At 30.4% G+C, this 21,189-nt stretch overlaps 2 protein-coding genes across 6 annotated transcripts in view; one reads left to right on the top strand and one right to left on the bottom strand.

Moving 5' to 3' along the window:
- LOC105662238 (uncharacterized) overlaps positions 1–21,189 on the top strand; it is a 100,607-nt gene that overhangs the window by 10,861 nt on the left and 68,557 nt on the right. For 2 of the 4 annotated variants that reach the window (XM_076537270.1, XM_076537268.1), the window contains exons 1-2: positions 4,985–5,482; positions 5,937–6,278. The exons of the other annotated variants lie outside the window; for them this stretch is intronic. The gene's annotated coding sequence lies outside the window, so the exon portion shown is untranslated. Of the gene's footprint in view, positions 1–4,984; positions 5,483–5,936; positions 6,279–21,189 lie in introns of those variants that run through there. 4 annotated transcript variants of the gene reach the window in all.
- Positions 1–21,189, bottom strand: part of LOC105662227 (uncharacterized) — a 79,432-nt gene that overhangs the window by 29,960 nt on the left and 28,283 nt on the right. The gene's annotated exons all lie outside the window — the stretch shown is intronic.

Genomic DNA, 21,189 nt, shown 5'->3' with positions numbered 1-21,189 from the left:
TAAACTTCTGTTTCGAGGATGATTTTTTAGGCCAGAATCTGAGAGGTTGCTTTATTCTAATTTTATAAATTTATAGTAAGAAGCTACTTTTATCAGATATGCAAAATTAACGAAGTGACCAATATCCCTATATCATGATACTTTGCGTAAAGGTTTAGCTAAATATGTTCCAAGTAACTTCTTCTATCATGTCTCGCAAAATTTCTGTCAATCTAACAGTCTGTGAACAAGTTTGAAAATTTGAAAATGCGAAGTTTTGAAATTTGAGAATTCGAAATTTGAAAATCTGAAATATGGAAATTTGAAAATTTAGAAATTTGAAAACTTCAAATTTGAATATCTGAAAATTCAAAATTTTGAAAATCTGACATTGGGAAATTTGAAAATTTGGAAGTTAGAAATTTGAAAACTAGAAATTCGAAAATTTGAAAATTCGAAATTTGTATATCTGAAATTTGGAAAATTTGAAAATTCGAAATTTGAAAACTCGAAATTTAAATATCTGAAATTTGGAAATTTGAAAACTTGAAAACTCAAAATTTGGAAATTTGAAAATGTGATATATTTACAAAAAAAATATAACAATATTGCAAATAATTAATTTTCTCTATTTATGCAAAACACTCATTTGACAATAAACTCAGTGCAACAATTTTACCTTGAATTTTCAACTTCACTGCAATGATTTGATTGGAAAATGGTTGATGTTGAAAACATACGTGCAATTTGTGTTAATACTCGTTGGTCAAACGTGTTTCAAGGTTTTGCAGAAAATTCTTTGAAATGAAAGTATGTGGATTGATGCAAGAACATTTGCAAGGATCGAAGCAATCTGATGTGGTTTTTCATGGTTAATAAATACTGTGAAATTTCATGGCTAGTTTGAATTGAAAAAAAGTATAAATACCGATGCAAAAATGTTGCGCTTATGCGTAGAAATATTTGTTGCTCAAACATCTTGATATGTTGTATACATTAGTGACGTGATTATGTCATTTTAAAGTGGATGTTTGTTTTTATTGTTTTTTATTATTTATGCTTATATTTTCAATCAAATTTCCAAAGTTTAGATATTCACATTTCGAATTTTCAAATTTTCGAATTTCAAATATCCATATTTTCAAATTACAGATATCAGATGTAAACAATAGATAATCGAGATACTTGATATAGGCATAGAATCTTTAGAAATTTTATATGTAGATAATGTTAGATAGATAGATACTCGATATTATAGATACTCTAAACAGATGAAGACTATAGATAGATACTAGATACTATAAATGCTAGATACAATTTTATAAATTTTAGATAACATAGATACTATATATTATTGATATTAGATACTATAAAACTAGATACAATTTTATCAATTTTAGATAATATAGATATTAGATATTATAGATAGTAGATAGTATAAATACTAGATACAATTTTATCAAGTTTAGATAATATAGATATTAGATATTATAGATACTAGATAGTATAAATACTAGATACAATTTTATCAAGTTTAGATAATATAGATATTAGATATTATAGATACTAGATAGTATAAATACTAGATACAAATTTATCAAGTTTAGATAACATAGATACTAGATATTATAAATACTAGATATAATTTTATCAAGTTTAGATAACATAAATACTAGATACTATAAATACTAGATACAATTTTATCAAGTTCAGATAACATAGATACTAGATATTATAGATACTAGATACTATAAAATTAAATACAATTTTATCAATTTTAGATATAAATATTAGATATTAAAAATTGTATACATTTTAGATTTCAGATATAAACATTATCTGCAAATTCAGATAATTAAAATGTAATATCCACGTTAGATAATACAGATGTTAGATACAAATGTTATCTACAAGTTCAGATAATCAAAATGTAATACGCACTTTAGATAATATACATGTTAGATACAAATATTATCTACAAGTTCAGATAATTAAAATGTATAGATTAAAGTACAAACATTTTTATTGAAGCTTTGTAGACTTCCTAAATTAATAAAAATAAAATTTAATTTCATCAAAGTATATCAGAAGAAATTTTGATTTATTATTTCAAAAATAAATTCACCTTATTTTCGTTTGTAGCATCAGATCAAAAACACCCTATATGTGGAGGTCTGTGCCTTTTTCAGAGCTGACAAAAACATTCTTGCCCGTTGAGCTGTGAACCTGCCCCCTTCAGGCAACGGGCTTCCAATATTCGTGTGCATTGAACAACGATTACGAGTGTGTATCGTTGTGTACGTACAGTCGGGAGCGAAGATGTCTTCTCTGAGGGAAATCTGATAATATTGTTCAAGTGGATGGATGACGTGTATACTGGTTGAGCTTGCTTGTTAGATTTGCAAGAGTAGTACTACCAGAAATTTGAAATATTGGTGTTTTGGGAATTTGGGTACTTTGAGAAACTTGGGAAATTTTGGAGAATTTTGGAAAAATTTGAAATATGGGGAATTTTGGGAACTTGTGAAATTTGTGACATTCTGGGGAATTGTGAAATTTGGGAAATTTTGGGAAATTGTAAAATTTGGGACATTTTTAAATTTTGGGATATTTTGGGAATTTGTGAAATTTTGAGAATTTGTGAAATTTCTAAAATTTTAAAAACGTGAAATTTGAAAAATTTCTGAAATTAGGGAAATTAGGGAAACTTATGAACCTTGGGAATATGTTAAATTTGGAAAATTTCAAAACGTAGAAATTTTTTAGTTTTGGACTGTGGATAATTTGAAAATTTGAGAATTTCAGTTTTGAAAAATTGAGAATTTGGAAATTTGAAAATTTTGTAATGTGGGAAATTGAGAATTTGGAATTTGCTAACTCGGAAATTTAGAAATTTGAAAATTTAGAAATTTGGGAATTTGTTAATTTGGTAATTTGGAAATTTAAGAATCCAAAAATCTGAAAATTTACAGATTTGTAAATTTGAAAATTTATTTGAAAATTAAAAAATTTTGAAATCTAAAAAATTAGTAATTTGATGAATTTAAAAAATTGCAAAATTTCATATAAATGTATATATATATTTGACGTCATTTGTCCTTACTGAAAAATAGCTATCATTGCACCAGACTGTACAACGTGCTTTGAAATCTTTTATGTCATGCTGCCAGCACATTGAACTTCTTTCACGTGGAAATATTGAATAGGGAAAAGGAACACGCGTGCTTTATAAAGAATTAACGCGTTCCTACGAGATTTATCAAGAGTGAAAAAATGATACATAGCTCTATATAGTATCCAAATGCCATGAAACCAGCTTGAACTTTATCTTGTATACTTCTAAGAATAATACGGTAATACCGTGAGAATTGATCGACATCTCAAAATTAATATGTAATAAACTTCACAATTTTTAATTAAAATAGTACAAAGAAAAAATATATCTGATATTTACAATAACATTTCCTTCTTTTTCAGTTCTTTTTAAATATTTATTATACTGAAATTAACAATATTTGTTTATGTTTAATATATTTAAAATTAAAAGATTATTATATTTTTTTATAATAAATATTGATTTACAGTATAATTGCGTTAAAAATATTTTAAATTGCATAACAAGTTTTTTATTTTATATATTGTTTGAAGAACTAGTGAAAACGGCAATATAGCGAGAGTCTGGTTAATTCTTCAACATTCGATATTGCAATAATTTCTTAGACATTTAACTTGTTAAATTATGTTATTATGAATTTAATTTGATACAGTTTATTGTACAAATTTAATTTAATACAATTTAATATATAAATTCAATTTAATTTAATATTATTTGCCATATAAATTTAATTTAATATTATTTGTCACATAAATATAATTTAATTAAAATTAATTTAACATAATTTGTTATATGAATTTAATTTAATTTAATTGTATCTTAAAACTCATATGTGATATTTCAGACTATAAAAAGTTAAAAATTTTTGAAGTTTGAAATTCAATGACTATAAAAAATCATAAAATTTCTTCCATATTTCAACCAAATTTATTTTAAAAAATTTTATTATTTTTGGATGTTTACCTTAAACGCTATCAAGTAGTATTTTAAAAAGGTGTTCCATATGTCTTGGCCCCGGGTATTGCCCCATTTAATTAATACGATAATCAACAGTAAATATCGCGTTACTCAGTTTCCTGTGTCAACGGAATAAAACGTACAGCAATACATATTGACTTTAACAATCCCCTTTTCGTTAATATTTATAGCTATCGTGTGTACATAATTGCGATAGGGACCTTGGAACCAACTGTCTCGCTTTGGTACCATCAGCGAAGTTTTATGTAAAGTAATTAATCTGTCAGCACTCGGCGTCATAAAGCAACAATGTATATTACTTAAGTGCGATCCGCCAAAGGCAATTGATCTTCCAAGGTAGTCAAACCGTATTTATGATACGGCTCAACTCCTTGTAATTCAGTTACGCGAAAAGGGAATAAAAGAGAAATTGAGGAGAAAGCAATGGAATCCAGAAAATTTGTGGATATCCGTTTCAGAAAGTGAAAGCATCGTTTTTCAATTTTAATGTTTTTTGAGAATCACAAATATTGGTAACACATGATTAAATTACTTTTAATTAATATTTTATTTAGTGGTTTTGTTAATTATTTGCATTTTATTAATTATTAATATTTGATTTAATAATTTTATTAATTACGATTATTGAGTTTATTCATTTTATTAAATATTAATGCCTGGTTTAATAATTTCATTTAATAATATTATTAATTATTAATATTTGATTTCATAATCTCATTAATTACTGTTATTTAATTTATTCACATCTGAATGATTTAATTAATTTTAAAAAAGAAAAAAATATATTCTTTTACTCTTACAACAATAATAAAAAACTAGGAATAAATATTTTCTTCTAAAATGATTTATTTAAATAAATACAATACAACAAATTTGTAATATTTGCAAGAGGTACAATAAAAAATTGTAATATTAAAAAGCAAGAAATAATGTAATTAATTAAATGATATAATTCATTTTCTCATAATGTAATTAATTAAAAAATGTCATATTATATTATGCAAAATATCTACCACACAATAGAAGTTATAAAAAATCATCTTTACACTAATATGATAATTTCAAACATTTAGTAAATATAAAACGAAACGTAATATCCAGTTAGATTAGGTTATAAACGTTTCACTTCCTGTTATTGTTATTGTTTCACGATCTGTCCACACAACACGTATTCAAGCACAGTATACGTAAAAAATTGTTCCGAAAGGAATTCGTACCGGAAGGATTGAATTCAGACGAACAGAATTACCAGTGCTTCATGATTTATTAAATCTTATGGCACGCGGTATGACTGCACATTTTTGCGCCATTTCAAGCACACGACAACATTTGGTCACAACATGTTACGAGTCATTGATATGGCTGATACATGCTTGTACACTCAACAGGAATATCCCTAAAGAAAATATGGTAGATATACCGGAGCACATTTACTCATTGTAAAAACCATCATTTAATAAATAAATTTCAGAATGAATTGTAAATTATTTCAGAATAAATTTTAAATAATTTTCTAAATTATTTCAGAATAAATTTTAAATTATTTTCTAAATTATTTCTGAATAAATTTTAAATTATTTTCTAAATTATTTCTAAATAAATTTTACATTGTTTCACTAGTTACTACTAGCATAACTAAACACATACTAATTATATATTTAATACCTTCCACATATAAATTTATGAAATATCTTTCAAATATAAATTCATAAAATTTATAAAATTCATAAAAAAATTTTTAGGTAAAGCAATTTAAAAAAATATATACATCTGTACCAGTTTATTTAACAAGATATTACGTTTTTAAAGAAAGGTAAAATGTAAAAAGGAAGTGGATACTAACTGTACAATTTTTTCTCGCCAGATATCGCATCGAGTGTCTTATGTCAGACGCTATATGGCACTTCTTGTCGAAGATCGTGCGAAAGATGAGCAAAAGCAGAGGAAAATAGATCAAGTCTTCTTCTTTTCATAGTCCGCGTTTATCTTTTATCGTAAGAGTGTTGTATCGGAAATTCAGCACCTTTTCGATGGACGAGATAGAGTGAAAAAACTCGAGTGTCATTCTTCTGCCAACTTCCTCTTTCTTATAAAATATCTCCCGTCATCTGTCGATTTGGCACGTTTCTTCGCATTACGAAACATTTTATAAACTTATGTGTTTCATTTCTGCACGTTTCTTCTTTCTGGAGTATAAACTTTTGAGGTAAGATACCAAGTTACACGTTAATTTTATTTTGATTAAATATAGAAAAATAGAACATAACCTAAATCTGTATTGTAAACGTTTGTGCGTAAGAGTTGAAACCGGATTGCAAGTGTTGCAGTAAGAAAATGTAAAATGATTATATATTAGATAAAAATTATAAATAAATTGTTGCTGGATATTATTACATAAATTTATAATTAAAAATTATGGCTAAATTTTATAAGCTGTAAATAGAATTTAACTGTATATTGTAACTTATAATTAATTTGTAACTGCGCATTATAATACATGACTAAATTATAAGTGAATACTAAAACTGAACAAAATAACTAAATATTATATATAAATATTACATCCTATAACAAGGTTAATTTAAACATTGCCTATAATTAAATTGTTACTAAATAACCAAACAAATTTGTAACTACACGTTATATATGTATTATATCTAAACATTATAACCTGTAACTAAACTATAAGTATATATTATAACCTATGACTAAACTAAGCATTATAACCTATAATTAAATTGTAAGTAAATAACTAAAAAAATTTATAAATGAATAACGAAATAAATTTGTAACTAAATATTATAATCGGTAACCAAGTTGTAATTAAATAACACATACACATTATATGTATATTTAATATAGATTATATTGTTATAATATACATTATATTGACTATAAATATGTTGAATGTAATTGGTATCAATGCAATTCTTTATAAAATCATAAAAATTAGATTTAAACAGTACAATTAAAGTATAATGTAACCAGTTTTATTCTATCTGTGCGCTTTCTTCTGTTTAATCAAGTAATTACAACTAACCATGAATGACAATGTAATAATTAAGTTGTCAGGCACATGAATGATTTGTATCTCATGACAGACCGGAAATGGGTCATATCGCCGGTACGATTGCAAGAGTTCACACTTTTGTGACACAGTGATTGTGTTTCATTACGAGAAAACAAATATGAGAAGCATTTATTACGCTGAGAGTAAACATTTTATGATACACATTACACATTTTGTATCGCACAAATTGAAAATAGATAAATTTTACTTATTCTTCATTTTTTACTACAAATTTCCAAATTCAAATATTCTCAAATTTCACAATACTCATTCCAAAACTTTCAAATTCCCAAACTACTAAATTACAAAATACTCAAAATCTAAAATTCTCAAATTCCAATATTCTCAAATTCCAAAATTCTCAAATTCCGAAATTCTCAAATTAAAAAAAATTCTCAAATTCCAAAGTTCTTAAATTTCAAAATTCTCAAATTCCAAAATTCTCAAATTTCAACATTCTCATTCCAAAACTTTCAAATTCCAAAATTCTCAAAATCCAAAATTCTCAAATTTTAACATTCTCATTCCAGAACTTTCAAATTCCAAAATTCTCAAAATCCAAAGTTCTCAAATTCTAAAATTTTCAAAATCGAAAATTCTCAAATTCCAAAGTTCTCAAATTCCAAAATCCTCAAATTCCAAAATTCTGAAATTCCAAAATTTTCAAATTCCAAAATTCTCAAAATCCAAAACTCTCAAATATCCAAAATTCTCAAAATCGAAAATTCTTAAATTCCAGAGTTCTCAGATTCCAAAGTTCTCAAATTCCAAAATTCTCAGAATCCAAAATTTTAAAAATCTAAAATTCTCGAACTCCAAAATTCTCATTCCAAAACTTTCAAATTTCAGAACTTCCAAATTTCAAAAGTTTCAAAATCCAAAATTGTCAAATTTAAAAATTCTCAATTTCCAAAATTCTCAAATTCCAAAATTCCCACTTCTCACATCCAAAATTTCAAACTTTGTTACAAACTTCTTAAGTTTCAAAAATTCTAAAGTTCCAAACTGTAAAAATCACAATATTGTAAAAATAAATTTTCATGAACAAAACGCGCAATACTGAATAAAAATTATTAACAAATAATACAAAGCATGACAAGTCATACAAGATTAATTAAAGTAACTACGCAGTAAATGTAACATAGCAATAACACTTAAGAAAAGAGGGTTCATTTTTATTCTCTTAAGTACCGAAAATAACTATCATTTTCTTTTTCCTCGAACATGCAACGCACTTTCTTTGTCAAGTACATACGAAAATTAATTTATATGCAAATAATTTATGCACGAAATAGGATGTATGTCCGGGTTCGAGTAATTTCATGTTCGCATTGAAATAAGAAACAAAGAAAGAGCTGTTTTATTTGATGAAACAAGTTACACGAATATGCTGAACACTGGTATGTTTCGAATGAAGCATTGCGCTCTTGCAGAGATTCCATTCTACTTCGATAGAGGCTTTTAATGATTATCTCCCCGTATTTAGAACAGAAATGCTACGAATGAATGATTCACGATGATTTAGTAATAAGCTAGAACGAACTTAACGCAATAAAAGCACATTTCACGCGCTATTAACTGTAGGCGAGTAAAATGGCGCATCCATAGGAGATATCGTGTATTCATTGCACCGTTTTGTATAAGCAGTTTCGCTTGCCTGTCGTTTTCGTTTTTGCTTCGGTGTAAAGATTATGATTACTCTATGGCTGATAGTACGCTGGGGCGTAATACAGGCTTTATGTAATGTACGGGAGATTATGTGTACTAAGAAATCATAGTACTTGAGAGTTTGAAAATTTTTAATCGTGAATATTTTTTAATTTGCAAGTTTAAAAATTTGAGCGTGTGAATTTGACTTGAAAATTTGATGATTTTTATATTTGTAAATAAGTAACTTAATAAATTATTTGTATTACTATTCAAAAGTTCATTTTACAAAATTATAAAAAGGTTTTTAAATTTTATGTTGTCACTTTCGTCAATTCTGCCCTTCAGTTTCCTTTACGGCAATATAACGAGAGTGTAGTATATTTCTTTTTATAGATCAATAATAATAAATTTTCTTAAACTATGAATAACAAAATTCTTGACGGTGTCAACGAATCTATCAAATGTTCTTACATCAACGAATTTCCTCGCGTTTAATAGCCGAAAAATGAAATTTCTAATTGTCCTAATCTGCAGCACCAAATTAAGAAACTTCAATTTTGTATCTTTCTAAATAACCAAAGATTCTTCTACTCATTTGCATAGTTAATTTCAAGAATTTTCTACTCCTGCGCGGCATTATAACAGGAGTGTACTAAATTTCTTTTTAGAAATAAGCAACAATGAATTATCTCAAATTATAAATAATAAAATTCCCGAATTGTCGAAGCAATTATCAGTACTCTTACATCAACGAGTTTCCTCGTGCTTAATAGCCGAATAATGAAATTTCTAATTGTTCAAAGCTGCAGGTACCAAATTAAAAAATTTAAGAATTAGATATCCTAAATATCCAAAAATCCTAACCTTTTACGTTGTTAGTTTCAAGAATTTTCTACTTCAGTCTTCTTCGCGGCAATATAACGAGAGTCTACCATACTTATCTTTCTGAACCAATAATAAATTACGAACAGTAATTCCCAATTTTGTATTAATTTAATTGATGAAATCGCAATTTGTCGAAGCAATTATCAAGACTCTTACATCAACAAACCTCGCGCTAAATCGCCGACCGTACTCGTCGTGAAAAAGCGAATTTACGGAAAGGAACACTCGTTGTTTCAGAGGGTGGTGAATCAGCGCCATTAAACTTAACGACGAATTTCGTGGACATTTTCAGTTCGCCAGGAGTGAATCGTAAATTTCCCCGTAACGAATCGGCCAATGAAACGGAGTTCGTTTGAAACCCGCTCAACTAAAATACACCTTTTTATTGCCGGTTCTTCTCTCTCTCTGTCGAACAGTCTGTTGATCTAGCGTTTAAAAAGCTATAAATTTCTTGACGGTTGCCGTTGATGACTTTGTCGTTAATAATCCTGCATGTGACTACGTTTTATCACATCACGGTCACTTTAATCTTCGATGCTGCCTCGTCGAACAACGATACTATTTTTGAGATATAATCGTTGTCGATGACGATCAGGTTCTTTGAGCTTCGATGAGAAGCGGAAACATTAAAAATAATGCTTGTTCACGCTGGAGATTTTCCTGCTTTGCATTGAGTGTCATTGGGAGATATACTTACCTACTTTCTGAGTGATTGCGAGAATCTTTTGTGTTGAAAATGTATGCAATATATGGGGTGAAATATTTGTGAAATATGTACTTTAAGATTTATGTGAAATTGATATTAAATTTATTTGAAATGCATGTACATGTTTAAAAATGTACTAAATGTACAGGGTGGCTCACCACATTTTGCCATCTAAATTTGCGTCATTATTATTACTCATAGCAAACAATGTTTTAGATGAAATTGAATGGTTTTGAGAGGGGCATATGCTGTGGTATATTTTTTTTGTAGGTGGACGTGTAAAGGACATATGAAGCTTATTAATGTTTTTTTAAATGGAATCATATATTTTTTATTGCATCAGCTGATACTTCTTCATATTCTTTACAAAAAAGTATTAATCTCTTTATGTAAAAAAATCGTTAGTTTAGGAGATATTTTAATTTTAATGTCTATTTATAGAAAAAGTTCAATGTGGCATTTACATCAGCACACTTTTTGAATTGAGAAATTAATGACTTACTAACATTCCGTAGTGTATAATCTTTCTGCATGTGCAGCACTTTTCCCAGCTTCAAAATAAAGTAATAACATGTCTATCTTTTCTTCTTTATAATACTTCATTATGAAGTGATAATTCACCGTATCGTCGTATTATATATATTACATAAATTACTATACAAAAAATATCCACATCTTGATATAACATATTTTATTATCACGAATCGATTACGCCGTTTAATGGAACACCCCGTATACCACATTCTCTGTTTTAATTTCTGGCACCTTGAAGCCAGACAAAGATTCGCCGTCTTCGATATAAATATTTTCATTCCGTATGACTAAGATCAAGCAGACCACTTCGGAATTCCTTCCACTAGGAAATACTCTCTTTCCTCAGGGAACAGTCTGGAAATTATGCTAATAGAGTTATCGGAGGGGAATTCAGGTGCATCACGGTCAAGGCAAGAGGGTTAGCGAGGTGTGTGCGGACGAAAATAAACAAAGGCGATCATGCTCTCGAGAAACGGACTCGGTGTACAAAGCTCAGGTGAATTATAAAACGATGAGTGTTTTTAAACTCCGATCCTTTTGTTAGACTATTTAACATTCGAATTCCTTTGGCTTTATGGTCTCTTGGTGGAGCTGCGTTGAGAATGTGATGTGGATTCGATGCTCTTTGTTTGGAATTTTTCATGCTTCGACACCACATTTTACAATTTGACTTCACAGTTTTCAAATTAGTTTATTTGAACTTTTAGGTGGCAATTTTAACTAGTATGATTTGATTTTAATGGTAGAATTGAGGATTGTTCAAGTTTTGTAAATGCTTATTAATAAATGCTATAAATAATAAATATCTATTCATTTGTATCTTCTGTGTATCATTCATAGTGATACCTAACCTAACCTCACCCTTAATCATAAGTTTTACACTATGAATGATACTTAACCTAATCTAACTTAACCTAACCTCACCTTTAACCACAAGTTTTTATAGTATGAGTGATATTTAACGTAACCTAACCTCATTCTTAACCACAAATTTTTACTATGTGAGTGATATTTAATCTAACCTAACTTCAGCCTTAACAACACGTTTTTATAAATTAACCCAACCTAATGTAACCTAATCTCAACCTTAACTGCAAATTTTGTTAACCATAAACCTAACTTCTGCCTTAGCCACAAGTTTTCACATATTAACCCTACCTAAAGTAACCTAATCTTAGCCTTAACCACAGCTTCAACAAATTAAAAAATTCAGACATTTTAAGGTTAAGAAATTAAAAAATTTTTAATATTAATTTATATATATGTTACAATATACATGTATGATGAAAAAGAACATTTTTAAAAAAATATAAAAGTAAACAATTAATATGTTTCGTTTAAATTCATCAAATTACAGTTGATGTCTGATAGGAACTTTTTTGGGTCAAGCTGCGTTATAGCTAAAGGGTTAAATACCAGATCCCCATAAACATGCCAGTACTTTTCCACGAGCATTCTTAGGAAGAGTCTAGCAAGTGACTTCAAACGATCCAATGCCGGCACAGCCGCGATAATTAAATCTACGACGGTCATCTATCACTTCATTTGAACATACTGATCCACGCATCAGTTAATAACTACGTTCTAAGCCGCATGAGCTGTGTATATTCGACTGGGCTTTGTAAGGTCAAAAGAACAATTCTATTTTTGGTTTATGTGAGGGAAAGAATTATTTTTAGAATGTGCTTTTGAAGTTTTATTAATTAATTATTCTTGGGAGGTTTTGAAATTTGGGGATTTGAGAAATTTGGAGGTTTGAGGATTTGGGGATTTGAAAAATTTGGGGATTTGAGAAATTTTGGAATTTGATCAATTTGGGTATTTGAGAAATTTGAAGATTTGAGAAATTTGGAAATTTGTATATTTAATCCCTCAAAACCAATGATAAGTGATGAGCCAGCAATGTTGCAGTAATTTCCAGAATCATCCACCATTTTCTAAAATAAATTCAGACAAAAATAATGTGATGAAACAAAGATGCAGCACTCTCTATATCTCTTGAAGTTTCAAAGCGAGCATCTTAAAACTGATCGATAAACATGTTCAACGCATTATTGTCAGCCTCATAAATTCATTTTATCAGTTTGGTGCGGCGTCGTAAAAATACGAAGTGGATTAATGGAAACGCGAAAGATGAAAAGATTCGTCTGAAGACTAGAGAACACGTGCGGCAGAGATCTAATAAATGCCCTTGACGAACAAACGGGATCTTCCAGTCTATTAAAACGAATTGTTACGAGAGATCAGAGTTGTACGACAAATAAAATGTCGGTTGTCATCGTTTAGCACTATGTCGAGTTTATCTGCGTTCTTGATAAATACGAACATGCTGAACATATGGATTCATTGTTTCCATCGTGTAAGTTACAGTGAAGTCTCGATATAAACGAAAATGATCTACATGATATGTGCGAAGAAATTAAAACCATTGGGGAGGAAAAGAAATCAGAACCATTTGAAATTGTTGTACTCGACAATATTGGTATTTAGAAAGAGCAAAATTTTGAGAGTTTACGAATTTGGAAATTCTACAAGTTTAATGATTTACAAATTTTTGAGATTTTGTAAATTTGTAAATTTTAGAATATTTTTATTTTTTTCACATTTTATGATTCAAATGAAACTAAGCACTACATAATTGGTATAATTAAACGGATGATAAGTTTCTAACGCACAGCCAATGACAAAAAGTCGCTGTGATTGTGGCAGTTGGCAGAAATCAAACCTGTTGTATTCTGTACAATACCTTTCTGTTGCTCACTTCCTTATTTTTAGTTCTTTTTTCATAAAACTTTTTCCATCATATTCGTGCCACTTTCCTGATTAAAATGAGACCAAACACGACCTTATTCCGCACATATTTACTTGCTATAACTTATTTAAACATTTCAGTCGTAGAAGTCTACGATGTCGACTGTCAGACGTGTCACGTGATTATCCGAATAACACCGAAGAGTAACGAAGTTACCCGACGTGTCATTACTCGTTGTTCACCGCAAATCTTACTACAAAACTTGAATAAAACCGAAACACTCGGAAGTACAAATAAATATCTTCCGAATTACGTCGTGTTTGGGCTCATTTTAATCACGAAAATGTCACGAATATGTTGATAAAAGTTTCAAGAAGAAAAAAATGAAAAATAAAATTTTATTCTTGCATTAGATTGTCTGGTATGTTACTGTTTACGTTCGGTTCAGATTTTTAGTTTTTCTACAGTTGGCTAACTTTGATCGATGCTGAAACTACACGATATAAGCGAAAGACTCGATTCGCTTATATCGAAACTTCACTTCGTAAGAGAGTAATTTGCAGATATTCTCTATTTTAATAAGTTTTATATATTTACTCTTTCAAGCGAAAGTTCAGAGATTCACTTATATCGAAACATTTCATTTTTATCGTACTGAACATGATGTATTAATTCTATTATTATGGTGTTATGATATTGGAATATTATTCGGGATATCAGAACATTAATTTAATGGTTTACCTTACAAATTCTTGAAAACACTGAATAAACTTACAACACCATTCGATGTACAACAACGAAATAAATTACGGAGCCACCTTTCACCATAAATTTTTCCGTTAAGACTGAACAGTTTTTCCAGCCAAATACAAGCCATCAATTTTTTTCCTACGTGTACTCTGCAAACACCACTTCAAATACAAATCCCTTTTTCCTTTTCCGAAAGCCGTTTTAAACACGGCTCACACACGAATTTAAGGTATAAATCTTGCTAACAGAAGACAGCTCACCCTACTTCTTTGCTTTAAATTTATCGTGGAGCGTGCAGCATCTGCTGCGGCTCCAAAGAAATCCATAAATCGTATAATTTTGCATGTCACGTGATAACAAATTGAGCCGAGATAAGCCGAAACAATCCCAGAATCCTTTGGTCTTCGGCTACTGTCAACTAAATCAACGGGAATTCCTTTTTATGACGTCAGTTCTCGGTTTTAACTGAATCGTTCTTTTAACACCTGCGTTAGTCAGAACTCATTATTCACTGCCATGATATTAAAACGAATTAAGAAAATTATGTGTCATTCAATTTTATTTTGTTTAGTCAGATATTGGAAATTAATAATGTATTTTTAAATAGTTAAATTGCGAATAATTATTGTTACGGTATGCGAATTCTCACATTTGATGATGTCCATGTTTTGTAAATTTTAAATTTCACAATTTACAAATTTTTGAATTCTTAAATTCTTTAGGCGAGAATTTTCAAAGTGTCTAAATTTAAATTGATAATTTCCTCAATTTGACAAATTACTCAGTTACTAAGTTTTCCAAGACACTAATTTCCCAATTTTCAAACTTTACAACTTCCATATTTCTCAATTCCAAAATTTCCCAAATTCCACATTTTCCAATTCCACATTTTCCAATTCCCAAATTTCCCAAATTCCACATTTTCCAGTTCCCAAATTTCCACATTTTCCAATTCCCAATTTTTCCAATTCCACATTTTCTAATTTCCACATTTTTCAATTCCCAAATTTCCCAATTCCCACATTTTCCATTTCCCAAATTCCACATTTTCCAGTTCCCAAATTTCCACATTTTCCAATTCCCAAATTTTCCAATTCCCAAATTTTCCAATTTCCACATTTCCAAAATGCACATTTTCCAGTTCCCAAATTTCCCAATTTCCACATTTTCCAATTCCCAAATTTTACAATTTCCAATTTTCCAAAACACAAATTTCCCAATTCCTAAATTTTCCAATAATCCAATTAGATAATTCCTCAATTTTCCACTTACCCAATTTTCCAATTCCTAAATTTTCCACTTACCCAATTTTCTAATTCCTAAATTTTCACTTATTCAATTTTCCATTTTCCAAATTCCCAACTTGCAATTTCCCAATTCTCAAATTTTCACTTTCCCAAATTTTTTAGTTTCCAATTTTCTTAATTACTAGTCCAAACTCACCCAAAAATTAGAATATTTGGGGATTTGAGGATCTAAAAATTTTGGAATCTGGCGTCAAAATGTTTGAAAATTAGAAAAAAGGAAAATTTGAAAAATTGTAGTAATTCCTAATTTTGGACAGTGGTATTTAATTTAGAAATATAGTAACATAAGTTTTTAGAAATTTTAACATTTTTTAATTGAAAAACGTATATTTTGAAATTAAGAAATTGAACTAACCTAACTTATACCTAACTTGTACTGAAATCTAAATCTACCATATAACCTAATCTTAGAATGTAACCCTAAAAACTAGCCCTAGAACTTACCCTTAAAACCTAGCCCTAGAACCTAATCCTAAAACCCTGCCTTAGAACCTAATCCTGGTACCTAACTCTAGGACCTAATACTGTTACCTAATTCTAGAACCTAATACTTGTACCTAACTCCAGAACCTGACTCTAGAACCCAACCTAAAATCCAAGAAGCAACATATACTACAAAAAGCATCCAAAGTGCAATCAAGTCACGCGTCTGAAGCATAAAGCGATCTTCAAAGCAGTCTCGAACGTTCGTTCGCTGTCTCGAAAACGCTGGTCTAAGAAAACGCGATGAAAGCTTGATCAGCGTCGAGCTCGAGAAAAGATGCTGTACTCAGAAACTGAAACTCTTCTTCCTCCAACCCTCTCTTTCTGCCTTTCAATAATATATCTTGGCCTTCGGCCAAAACTTTCCAGACAGTTGGGCGCATTACTTGACATGGCACGAGGCAACGTTATCGAAGGAAAGGCTCATCCCGGTGGGAATAATATTTATGGTCGGTGAACGTTGATGGAAAGAGGGTGGATCGACATTCAAACCGAACAGAAGCTATGTTTTATCTTTGGCCCTCCTTATCGTTGTGTGTGATATTCTCGCTCGTAATGCTGGTGTAAGTGTACTCAAGCAAAAAGGATAATGGTAAACACTCGGCTTGACCTTTTAAACGATAATGGGGAACACTCTTTTAGGATTTATTTGACAGGTTGCTGTGTTTTGGCGTAATTATGGTACCTGGCTAGACTTAAAATGTGGACCTTTGTGGTAGCTTACTGTGTGAGCAATCCTAGTATTCCATGTCTAGGTATGAAACCTTCATTTCAAACTATTGCATCTAAGTTTATTAAAATGCAACTGCCTCACAATATTGTAAGTCACAAGACTATGTGCCACATGTGACACATAACTGACCTGGCTCCTATTTTTACTAGGATTTAATTTCAAGTTTAATTACCGTCTAACAATGATCCACATCCAAATTGTCCTTAACATTTGGACGTACCTTAAAATGCGGACCTTTGTGGTAGCTTACTGTGTGAGCAATCCTAGTATTCCATGGCTAGGTATGAAACCTTCATCTCAAACTATTGCATCTAAGTTTATTAAAATGCAACTGCCTCACAATATTGTAAGTTACAAGACTATGTGCCACAGGGGACACATGACTGACCTGGCTCCTATTTTTACTAGGATTTAATTTCAAGTTTAATTACCGTCTAACAATGATCCACATCCAAATTGTCCTTAACATTTGGACGTACCTTAAAAGTGGACCTTTGTGGTAGCTTACTGTGTAAGTAATCCTTACATTCCATGTCTAGGTATGAAACCTTCATCTCAAACTATTGCATCTAAGTTTATTAAAATGCAACTGCCTCACAATATTGAAAGTCACAAGACTATGTGCCACATGTGACACATAACTGACCTGGCTCCTATTTTTACTAGGATTTAATTTCAAGTTTAATTACCATCTACCAGTGATCCACATCCAAATTGTCCTTAACATTTGGACGTACCTTAAAATGCGGACCTTTGTGGTAGCTTACTGTGTGAGCAATCCTAGTATTCCATGGCTAGGTATGAAACCTTCATTTCAAACTATTGCATCTAAGTTTATTAAAATGCAACTGCCTCACAATATTGTAAGTTACAAGACTATGTGCCACAGGGGACACATGACTGACCTGGCTCCTATTTTTACTGGGATTTAATTTCAAGTTTAATTACCGTCTACCAGTGATCCACATCCAAAGTGTCCTTAACATTTGGACGTACCTTAAAATGTGGACCTTTGTTGTATCAGCTTACTGATACCTAATAGTATCCTTAACATTTCAATGGTTTGACATTGCAACAACCACCCGAAAAAATGAGGTTGAGGGTTAAACATGGCTTGCCCCACTTTGAAATATGGAAATCGTGACAAGAAGTTAGTCTCACGCGTCTAGGAGGGGTTAACAATCGGGTCAATTCGTCAACTAAAGCAGTTAATCGGAAGAACAGATGCGATCGTTTGAACCGATAGCCCGTTTAACTGAATTATCCACGATCGATCGAGCCCGGCCGGTTTATTGGCTTTCTCGAAACGAATCTGGAAGATTCCCCCGGGAACAGGACGGTCGATCCTTATCAAATTGCTTTCAAGTTGGCCAGACAAAAGAAGGATATCTGGAAAGGTAATTATCTCGATTTCGAGACGCTTGCCGGGATTAAACTCGTAATTCGAGCGACGACTTTGTTTCAATTAAGGAACGGTAATGGCAGTTTCACGGACTTTCCACGATACAGGATTACTTTACGTCTCATTGTATTTAAATCGACCAGTTGCAGCGAGCGTCGCTATTGATCTAAAAGAGGGAAATGCAAATGAGGAGAGGAGTTTGCGCGTATAAATCTCGATAGTTTAAGAGTGTTGTTAAGGTAAAAGGGGAAACTGAGATACTGCTACAAGCTTTTCATGCCGTTTTCTGGTCTGGAGATCCTTATGGAGATGCATTTTATTTTATTTTTGAAATAAGCGTTACGTAGAGTCCATATGATGAGAGCTGATTTTGTTGACATGTGTTCTTTAAATTTTCTTCACATTGGTTCTTTAAATTTTGTTCACATTCGTCTTTCCAACTTGCTTCACGTCGGTCCTCCAAATTGTCCTTCAAGTTTCAAGGTTTAAAAGATTTGAAATTTAATAAAACTTGAATAATCTTATTCACATTGGTTCTTCTAATTTTCTTCACTTTGATTCTTCAAATTTTATTGACATTGGTTCTTCAAATTTTGTTCGCATCGGTCCTCCAAATTTTCCTCTAAGCTTCAAGTTTCAAAAGTTTCCAAATTTTATAAAACTAGAACAATTTTATTGACACTCATTCTTCAAATGTTGATATCAGTCTTTCAAATTTTGTCTGAAAGATCCCCAGTAGAAAGTTTTCAGGTCTGAAGATGTTTCAAGTTTCAATGATTCTGTTTAGTTAACTATGCACATCGAATCTGGATGTCTATTGAGGTTAAATAAATTTACTAACTACGTATGTCCTGTAATAATCTTGATAAAGCTCATGGTCGTTTAATTTGCGATGTATACTGGTAATTTCCACTTTGAGCTGGAAGTATTGAACTGGTGGAATATTCCTTGAGGAAGGCACTTAATTTACGGATATGAAAGCAATGGGGAAATTGATTTCAATCTAACCTTGCACAAGACATATGCACAAGGTATGATAATTACATGCACTTTAGGATATTGATGAATTGATATAATTTCTGAACTTTTTACTTTTATAATTTCATAATTTTTCAGATCTTCAAATTGTCAAATTAATGAATTTTGAAGTTTTTAAATTTTTACATTCTCAAATTCTCATGTTATTAAATTGTCAAATTGTCAAGTTGTCAAATTTTAACATTTTTAATTTTTACACTCACAAATTCTCCTATTGTTAAATTATTAAATTATTAAATTGTCAAGTTGTCAAATTATTACATTATTAAATTATTAAATTATTAAATTATTAAATTGTTAAATTGTCAAGTTGTCAAATTTTTACATTTTTTAATATTTATACAAATTTTCATATTGTTAAATTGTTACATGTAATTCAAACTGCATTACTATATTATGATATAATATTAACATAGATATTATAGATATTAAAATAGTAATATCACATAGTGTGACAGTATCACACTTAATCATGATTTCAGTCTCCCCAAACTCCTAATCTCATAATCTCCTTAATTTCACAAAGAAGCAAATTGTTCATCATCAAATCCATCATTCGTACTAACAATAGACCTTCCCCTCCACAATCAGAAATATTGCAAAGTATTAACTGGTCAACATCCTCCATCAGAATCAAAAGAGTCAAAAAGAACATAAAATCCTTACTCCTCCAATAATAGAATGGTTCAAAGTACTAAAACGCTAACGAAACAGATAAAACGGAGGGAGGTGGCTGTTATACGGGTTCATTAAAGAAAAGAAAAAAGAAGGTATGGGAATCCCAAGAATAATGGTTGACGTGAACGGCGTCTAGAATATCTGGTTCTATCGTTCAGTGGGCGATGTTAGAATGCCCTTTGGAGAGTTGTTATGGTCCCAGTCGTAGTGAAACGTTGCCTTCTCATCGTTCGTCGCCAGTTTATGCTGAAACTCTTCAAGGTCGCGGAAAAGCTGAGCTCCTTCACCAAGTGAAGGTGTCCTTTCAGACTCTCGGCTAATCGAACGAGACAATGACTGGTATACAGGGTATTTTCTATCTAAATTTCTGCGTTTATCGAAATTATGGGGAATCTGAACTTAAATACATCTTTATATGTCTTGCACCCTTCATATTTTCAACAATCTTCTGATAGGAAATTTTTACATTCCTTAACATTAAAATTAATAAGTGACCATTTGACAAGTTTCATTACATCACAGAATTTGTCAAGGTTTATTTGAAATCAGTGTTAATGAAGCTGAAGATGTGATCAATCTTATTTATTCTTAGGTAGCTGTGCTATTATGAACTATATTATTACCTATATTTTTATACTATTAACTATGTTAACTGTATCATAACTAATTCTAATGCATCACAATAAGTACATAAAAATCCAGCACCAAAGTATAACCTAAACCGTCCAGGTTTTTCAACACCTAGAAAATAAATTTCAGCTAGAGAAAGAGCCATGATTTCCCATTAAAGTTATGTAAAACACAGGTTCAAGTGCTATCGATTATGTTAGTAAAAGACGTAATCATGGTGAGAAGCGTTTGTCCTCCAAAGCGTCTACCGGAGATAAACGTAAAATTCTACGATCAGCTTCTAACTCGACAATGTCGTTTCAACTGCGAGATGATTGCAAATTAAATGTTGCAAAACCATCCATAGAACCATTGTAGCATCTCCGCGCATTGTTAGGGTAAATGATATCGACGCGACTGAAAAACGAAGATAAAGACATTCGCTGAAATTAACACGGTCACTGTTTGGGAAATGTTAGTAAAAATATTTATTTTATAAGAAACGAATGTTTTGTGGGGA

The sequence above is a fragment of the Megachile rotundata genome, chromosome 11, assembly GCF_050947335.1.
Source record: "Megachile rotundata isolate GNS110a chromosome 11, iyMegRotu1, whole genome shotgun sequence".
Lineage (NCBI taxonomy): Eukaryota > Metazoa > Arthropoda > Insecta > Hymenoptera > Megachilidae > Megachile > Megachile rotundata.
This window is presented reverse-complemented; position numbering and strand designations above follow the sequence as displayed.